This window comes from Quercus lobata, chromosome 5, assembly GCF_001633185.2.
Source record: "Quercus lobata isolate SW786 chromosome 5, ValleyOak3.0 Primary Assembly, whole genome shotgun sequence".
NCBI lineage: Eukaryota > Viridiplantae > Streptophyta > Magnoliopsida > Fagales > Fagaceae > Quercus > Quercus lobata.
Genome location: NC_044908.1, coordinates 25,316,598 through 25,325,200, shown reverse-complemented (window position 1 = coordinate 25,325,200; position 8,603 = coordinate 25,316,598).

Below are 8,603 nucleotides of genomic sequence, written 5' to 3'. Positions count from 1 at the left end.
TTACAATTAAAACAAATTCCATAATATATCAATTATATTTGGAGGACATCCATTTTAACCAATAAAAAAGACATTAATCTCCATAGATCTTGGAAATTTAAGGCCGAGTATTCTCGTCCTTAATGTAGATAGCAGTTCCATCAGGGTGGGAATCATGAACGTAGGGACTTTTTTTTTTTTTTTGATAGAAGAACGTGGGACTTAACTCATGAGCCCTTAGAGAGAGAAAATTGTGTTTTTAAAGTATGTTGTCCAAATGAATGTCCAAGAGCATTCATAGGCAAAAACATACCCTTGAGAAGAGAAATACTTGTTAGGAGTGAATATACCAATTCCATGAGTCACGCCTTCTTCCAAAATACCTTTTTAATTAATAAATCTCTACAAAAACAAATCACAGGTCTGTGAAACGGAAAATACTTAGGTAGTTTCGAAGTATAGTGAGAAATGGTGGTCTCACCTCTCACATTTATGATAGACCCTACTATGAATTTAATAAGTGGATGCTATCATAATTGTGAGATAAGGGAGTACCATTCACCGTAATTCGGAAGTACCTAAGAATTACTCCTGTGAAACAATACCATCAATCAAATGGGAAGTTATTGCACATGCAATAGTGCGATTGCCCATCACAATTGTACTCTAACAAATTATACAAAATTCCCAATATAGGAAAGTCCTTTTATTAATTAAGAGAAAAACTTAGATACAATACCTTAGGTTCCCTATTTAAAATTATGACATCAGTCCAATTTAACATCTCAAGCAAACGACATTAAAACTATTTTTTTTTTTTTCCTTCTTCCTTCTTTTTCCTGTACATACTACAGACGACTTCTCTTCCAAACCCAAAACCTTTCTCCCTCATTTTCTCAGTAACCAAATAGGAAAGATCAAAAAATAAAATGAGTTTGAAGAAAAGGAAAATAATCAAAGAAGCTACTTGAAGAAAAGAAAAATAATGGGGAAGAGCTAAAAAAGAGGGTACCGTTCGACAAGAATGTTGCCCATAGAGTTGGAGACGAGTAACGCCAGCAACATTTCTTTTTGTTTTGCTTTTTACTTCTGCCTTTGGTTCTTTCTTTGAGTCCGGTTTTCTTGGAAAACCTTTCTCTTGCCCAAAACCTTTCTCTTCCAAACCACCCATGACCCTTCTCTTCGAAACCCAAAACCCAAAAAAAAAAAAAAAAAAAATAAGAAGAATATCTCATATCTCTCTCTCTTTCTCTCTCAGTGTGTGTGTGTGTGTGTTTCCTTTCTTCTTTTCTGATCTATGATTCTTTCTTTCCTGATCTACGGTTCTTTCTGATCTATGATTCTTTCTTTCTCTCTCAGTGTGTGTGTATCTATTTCCTTTCTTCTTTTCTGATCTATGATTCTTTCTTTATCTCTCGGTGTGTGTATCTGCTTCCTTTCTTCTTTTCTAATCTATGATTCTCTCTCTCTCTCTCTGGACAAAATAATGAAAAAGGCTGTGACAATGGCTTTGTTGATGTTAAGAGTGTGGAAGTTTTGGGTATAGCTAAAATGGGTCGGTGTGTGTATCTGCTTCCTTTCTTCTTTTCTAATCTATGATTCTCTCTCTCTCTCTCTCTCTCTCTCTCTCTCTATGGACAAAATAATGAAAGAGGCTGTGACAATGGCTTTGTTTATGTTAAGAGTGTGGAAGTTTTGGGTATAGCTAAAATGGGTCCCTTTTTTGGTTTGAAACCCAGTAGATTTGGCTTTTATTTTTTGATCTTTCCTGTTTGGTTACTGAGAAAATGAGGGAGAAAGGTTTTGGGTTTGGAAGAGAAGTCGTCTGCAGTATAGGAAAAAGAAGGAAGAAAGGAAAAAAAAAGAAGTTTTAACGCTGTTTGCTTGAGATGTTAAATTGGATAGATGTCAATTTTAAGTAGGGAACCTAAGGTACTGTATCTGAGTTTTGCCCATTAATTAAAAGCTATTTGAAATTATGATCAACGAACACTAATTTCCCAAAACTAAAGCCATGTATCTTCAACTGAGATCCTCAATTACATTATGGATGGGAAAATTTTGAAAACAACAATAGGAAGTCCAAAATCCCTTAATTTGTGCCAAATAACCCGTTAACAAAACACTAGCTTAAAATTAATCCAAAATTTCCTTTGAACATGCCCAATCAATTGGTCCAAACTAGTTATTAGGGACTTAAACTCCATTGTAAAAGTGTACAATTCTCAATTTCAAAATAGTCTGGCTCCATTCCCATTCTCTCCCATTTGATCTCTCAATATTTCTCTATCACTAGATATTTCTCTCTCACTCTCTCTCAGTTGCCTTTCTCTTTTTCAGTTTTTCTACAACTTGTAATTTTCTGGAGCTTTCTCAGCTCTCTTTGCCCACCTCTTCCACTCGCCAAGCCTTCAAACCCAGCTTATTGAATAGAAGATCCATCTCCCGCACAATCTTATCCTCCTATGCGACAACACAATTGGAGCTCTTTTCGAATGCAACATGAATTTCTTCCTCAAAAAAACCCCACCTCTTATAACTTATAAGCATTGACCTTCCTCCTCCATGTGGGTTTACTCACTACCTTCATTGCAGTAACAGCGTGAACAAAACTGATCTTCAAAGAACTGAATCATATGTCCTTTACTAAATGGGTATGTGCTCAATTATGTTATATTAACTACTTATTCTTCTCATTATTATTCAATGTGGTACTTAATTCACAGGTGTACACCGTACAATCTTCTTCTCACGTATGACTCTCTGCCTCTTTGTGGGCTTCAAGATCTCTTCGTGGGTCCTAAACAAGTCCTACTCACTCCCTTTTACCTAATAGGCTTTTTCCTTCACTAGTGCATCATGTTTCAGCCTCCATGTATCAATCCCGCTCGTCTTTTATTCCCCATGGAAATCTCGCACATCATCATTGTCTAGACCATTGGAAATAATACTCCTTTGTTGGACCTTTTTCCAACATCGTTTGTGAAGTCTTTATGGGTTTGCCTGGTGCAATATGTCGTCCCTATTCCAACTGAGACAAAAGGGCTCCAAGTGCACACACTCGTTCCCACTCTAATTGAGAAATGAACCTTGACCCATACCACCATAGGCTCTGATACCACTTGTTAGGGAGATAAACATCTTAGGGAGACTCCTTCAGTAGTTAATACAACATATAAAAACACACTTGTTGTATGTGCTCAATTATATTATATTAACCACTCATCCTTCTCATCATTAGTCAATGTGGAACTTCATTCAAACATGAACACCCAACACCTCCACCATCTCTTTCAATTTATGTGATTCAGCCACTTTACCTTTCTCATAGAAGATTGGCGTTTGGTGTCACATGAGAAATTGAGAATGTCAAGATCACAATCGATAGTTTCCCAATCAATGATTCAACCCAATGTTATTGATTCCATTTCGTTCTAGCTGGAACGGCTAGAATATCTCCTACTGGCATACAATTCAGTACCGTAATACCATCCATTCCACCTCGAGTCAAATTCCAGCCATTTCGGCAAATTTTGGTCAATTTCGACCGGTACCAAATTTGATTTTTTTTTTAAAAAAAAAAAAAAAAAAAAATAGACTTGACCTCAAGTTGAATGAAACCCATCCAGCTCAGGTCGCCACCATGTCACTTGTCTTTGTTTGCTTGAATAAATTCAGCCTTCTTCTTCTTCTTCTTCTTCTTCTTCTTCTTCTCCTCTTTGTTTTGTAACCACTGGTCTTTTGTCTGATGTCCTTTAAAGTTTAAAGTCTTATTAGATTGATTTCAAACTTCAACTTTCCATTTTGCTTTGCTGTCCTCTAAGAGAAATTATTAGCCACAATGGAGGACCATGTGGATGTGCTGACGTGGTCCTCCTAACTAATGGTGATCTGCCATTTGGACAACTAGCTGATGTTAGCATTAACCACATCATAAATACAAACTTAACTCTAGTTTGGATTAATTTAACCAATAAATTTCAAATTTCAAAACTTGCTCATCTCAAAATTAACTCTCTCTCTCTCTCTCTCTCTCTCTCTCTCTCTCTCTCTCTCTCTCTCTCTCTCTCTCTCTCTCTCTCTCTCTCTCTCTCTCCCTCCTCTGTTTATCTCCCAAAACACAAACTTACAAAATCCTCTCTCTCATAGATTGAAACCCAAGAAGTATGTCTACGAAACAACGGAGTTAAAAACACCGCAACCTTCACCGTTGTGAGGTATCGTTCGATGAGACCAATCTATCGATAGGTTTTGGTATCTAATTGGTTGTGAGGATTTTAGGGGAGAGATGGGTTTCAAGTTCTTTGTCGAAAATCTGAGAGTTTGAGATGGCACCAATGCCCACTTCGATCTTAAAAATGATTGCCACAATGAGACAAAGGTAAAATGCAAAAATTTTCTTTTTTATTGTCAAGATTTTTTATTCGTTAGTGTAGGGTGTGGGTTTGAGCGCTCCTTCTGTTGGACGAAAGGTCTCAAGCGCAACTAGCCCAATACAATGAATTTTAGAGAGTGGGCTTAAGAACTAGGTGTTAGTTTGAACCGCAATGACTGAACATGGTTAGGTGCGGACAGACCAATAAGGAAATGGGTTCGAGCATGAAATGTTGTCCCCGGGTGTTTCGTCCAAGGAGCTTGGTATTCTTCTTCTTTCACTTTCAGTACTAGGTTATCGTCGTTTTCAAGACCATGCAGATTGCTGCAGTTTTCTCCTTTTTCTCTCTTCCTACCCCTTTTCCGCGATCCCCAATTCTTGGAGGGTCTCTCTCATTATATATTTCTTTCCAGTCGATCTTGACCCTCCATCTGTTGATTGTGTAGGCCATTACTCGAGTGCTCGTCCCATCAGCCACCTTCTCAAACCCTCTATGAGTTGCGGCAACCAAGGCCGCACTATTCAGGAGTCCTTTCATCATTAATGCGGCCAGGACGTTAGTTGGGCGCATTAAATGCGAAGGTGACAACTTTTCCTTGAACTGCTCCTACACCATACCCCCGTGTGCGTCCTACTGTACTCATCCTTTCTTCGGGAAACGCTCTGGGAGGCTACCTTTGATGGCGTGCCGTTCTTTCCTATTGGATTCTGGAATGCTGAGGATAGAATTGTCCTCAGCAACATCTCTAGGCCATTTGGATTTTCATGGTATGTCCTCGGACATTTTTCTCTCCTCGGCGTGGGCCTTGGGCCCAGCACAAAGTGGGCCGGGGTCGCGAAGTTCTCTAGCCCCACAGTTAGATTTTTTTTATAAATTATTTAAATGTTGCCTTTGATTTGATTTGATTTGATTTTTTTTTTTTTTTTCAGACTTCCAGGAGCTAAAGAAGCAAACTCACTAGAAACTTTAATGTGAAGTACGAAATTGGACTTATTGGTACAATTGTTATTCAAATAGTTGTCTTTCTTTGAAGATTGAAAACATGAATTCAATGTGAAATAGGTTGATGGGTATCACTGAAATAGAACCCATATGTTGTGAATTTCGAACACTAAAATCGAACCTGCATGTTGTGAACTCATATGTATGTCGCTATTCTTAGCCTTAGTTATGAAAATTAGCTTGTAACCCCATGCATATGCATAGATACACTTAAAGATATGCAATAAGATGCCCAATATAATATATATATATATATATATATAATTTAAATATTATTGATAGTCATTTTTATATTTTGTTAACTCTTTAAAAAATTTTGTAAGGATATAATTAGGTATAAAATGTAAATTGTCATTTTTTTTTTTAATTATTGTGAAGCACCTTTTTTTATTTTTTATTCTAGACTCTTTGTTTTTTGTACTTAATAACTCACTTGGATGAATATTTATGATGTGGTCCCATATTTGATTCTAAAATTAAGAAATAAAAATTTTTAAGAATAAATAATTTAGGACACATAGCGCAAAATTAGAGCTCTAATTTGAAATTTTTATTTGAGTTTCTCTCAGGTACACCTATTATTGGATATATAGATGGTGGTGCTGGTGCACTAGTTCAAGAGTGCGTAGGAGAAGTGTTTGTTGCTTTGTTTGAGAAAGGGGGTCATTTGGCTGGAACAAAATCTTTACAGGTTTCTAGGTTGCTTTGCATTGTTTGGTGGAGTAGAAATGTTGGTATCAGATATTTAGATGGTGAATCTGAAGATGCTAGATTAGTGAATGCTTTCGCAAATTGGGAAAATTACTTCGCTGAGGCAGGATTAGTTTAGGATGATATTTTCTCTCATGTATTGTGAAAAACTTGTAACTATGTAACTCTTGAGCTTGTAAGATTTTCTTATCCAAAGGAGGAGCTTGAGCATCAGTTATTTTTTTATTTGACGTTAGAAACGGTCTTTTTTCTGGTTTTACAAGCTCGTGATTATGATTAGAATTGAAGTGAGTAACCTTCCACTCACTATTTGTTACTGTAAACTTTATACTAGCTTCACAACCAGTCCTAGTTTGTAATTTTTTGAACTTCTTATCATCCAAATGGTCACTATCTCAGGGAAATCCTTCTTTTGAACACACGTACTCTTGTTGTCTTTTACCATCTTTTGAATATCTAAGTTTTTTTTTTCGAACACTAAACCCAATTCGTATGGCATAATCATTGTACAATTTATATGCTTCATCCTCATTGTGTACCACCATTCCAAGCAAATTTTCAATAGCTTGAAGGTCTTCATCATTGACTCTAATATCTATGATTAAAAAACACCATTGTGATTATAAAACACCACAAAATATGTTTCTACGGGAACTCAATTCAAAAGCATATTAAAAAACAAGAGTGATGAGAATGATATGTGTATAAACTATTAAGCCATAAGAAATAGTTCATTTTTTTACTATTCACATTTTTAATTTTATTAAATAGTTAAAGGAAACACCACACACACACACACACACATACAAGGGAGAGAGAATGAGTTTCAACACAAAGACACATCATAAACTTATAAAAAAAAAAAAAATTATCCTCTTTACATCTATAAACTAGAGAGGAAGAAAACAACACATAATTTTTTTTTATTAGTATTATCTCATATTGGACTTTTATGAAATACATAGAAGGCACCAATTAATAAACTAGATAGAATGAAAATAGAGCAAGAAAAATATACATTGAAGAGTGAAATGAGTTTCTGTTAAATACCTTGATCAGTCATGGTTAGCTGCAATGGTGGTGTTTGGACAACCACCTCAAATATATGTGTACTAATTTTAGCAATTTTGTTCTATAAAAGTACATTTTGTTTCCTTTAAACAATATCATTGATTCTTTTTAAGAGTAATGCTATACTCACAAACTTTTTTACAACATTTTACAAACTGTTTTGAAAGCAAATTCTTATTGGTTTGCACATGGGCCCACCACTCACATAATTTTTTTACTTACTAGTAACCACTTATCACATCAATAATTTATAAAAAAGTTTGTAACTCTAGTATTTTCCTCATTTTAGTGACTATAAAAAAAATTTAAAGATCTAAAATCAAAATCAAAATATACAAGCCAAAAAAAAAAAAAAAAGTTCAACAACAAAAATTACTAATAGTAAAACTAAAAATAAATAAATAAATAAATAAGCTCAATTAACCAATTTTATTTAAAATAAATAACCCTACCCTTTAAAAAATTCTAAACAAAAATAATTCTGTTCTTATCCACACACACACACAAAAATTCTTAGCAGCTAAGTAGTATCAGATTCAAAAGTTGAAACTGCCGCACACAGCCAACAGTAAAGCCGTCCCCCCTAACTCATAGTTTTGGCTCCATCCTTGTTTGATAATGATAAATTATATTTGTGAAACTTAGTTCAAGACTATCAAAACTATAAAAGATGACAGTGAGAAGGATTTGTATTGCAAGAAGATTGAAAAATCTATTGCTTTCTGAAAAAATAATTTAGATTCAAAAGAGGGAATTGTTATTGGCGGAAAACCCAATTAAAGGAGGGAATGAAACTATTCTATTATAATGAAATACAAACGTGTGGGTTTTGGTTTGCTTTGGTGGTTTGGGTTAAAGTGGCTGGTGGCTTACTTTGGTTTTGGTTTTAAGAAGTAAGTTGGTTAGATTAATCCAAACTAGAGTTAAGTTTGTATTTATCATGTGGTTAAAGCTGACAACAGCTAGTTGTCCAAATGGCAGATCACCATTGGCTAGGAGGATCATGTCAGCACATCCATGTGGTCCTCTGTTGTGGCTAATAATTTCTCGCCCTCTAGTACTAGGAGAAATTATAGAGTCCTCTGGTGGACCACGTCACTTGTCCACTATTCCACTAAAAAACTTCCATTTATTTAAAATTACTGAGTCAGTAATTAATTTTTGTTTAAAAAATTTTTCTAACTAACAATTTTAAACAGGTGAAAGTTTTTTAGTAGAATGGTGGACCACATCACTTGTCTACCATGTACATCTTATAATTTCTCTAGTACTACGGCCCACGTCAAAGTCCAAAGAAGTGTTAGAATTACTAGAGCCCACGTGAAAGTCCAAAGCTCAATACTTTTTTTTTTTTTTTAATTTTCCTAGGACATGTCAAAGTTTATTTACCTCAGAAAAAAAATAAAAAAAGCAAATACATGTTAATGTTGATTTATTTATTCTAAAAAAAAAGTATTATTATTA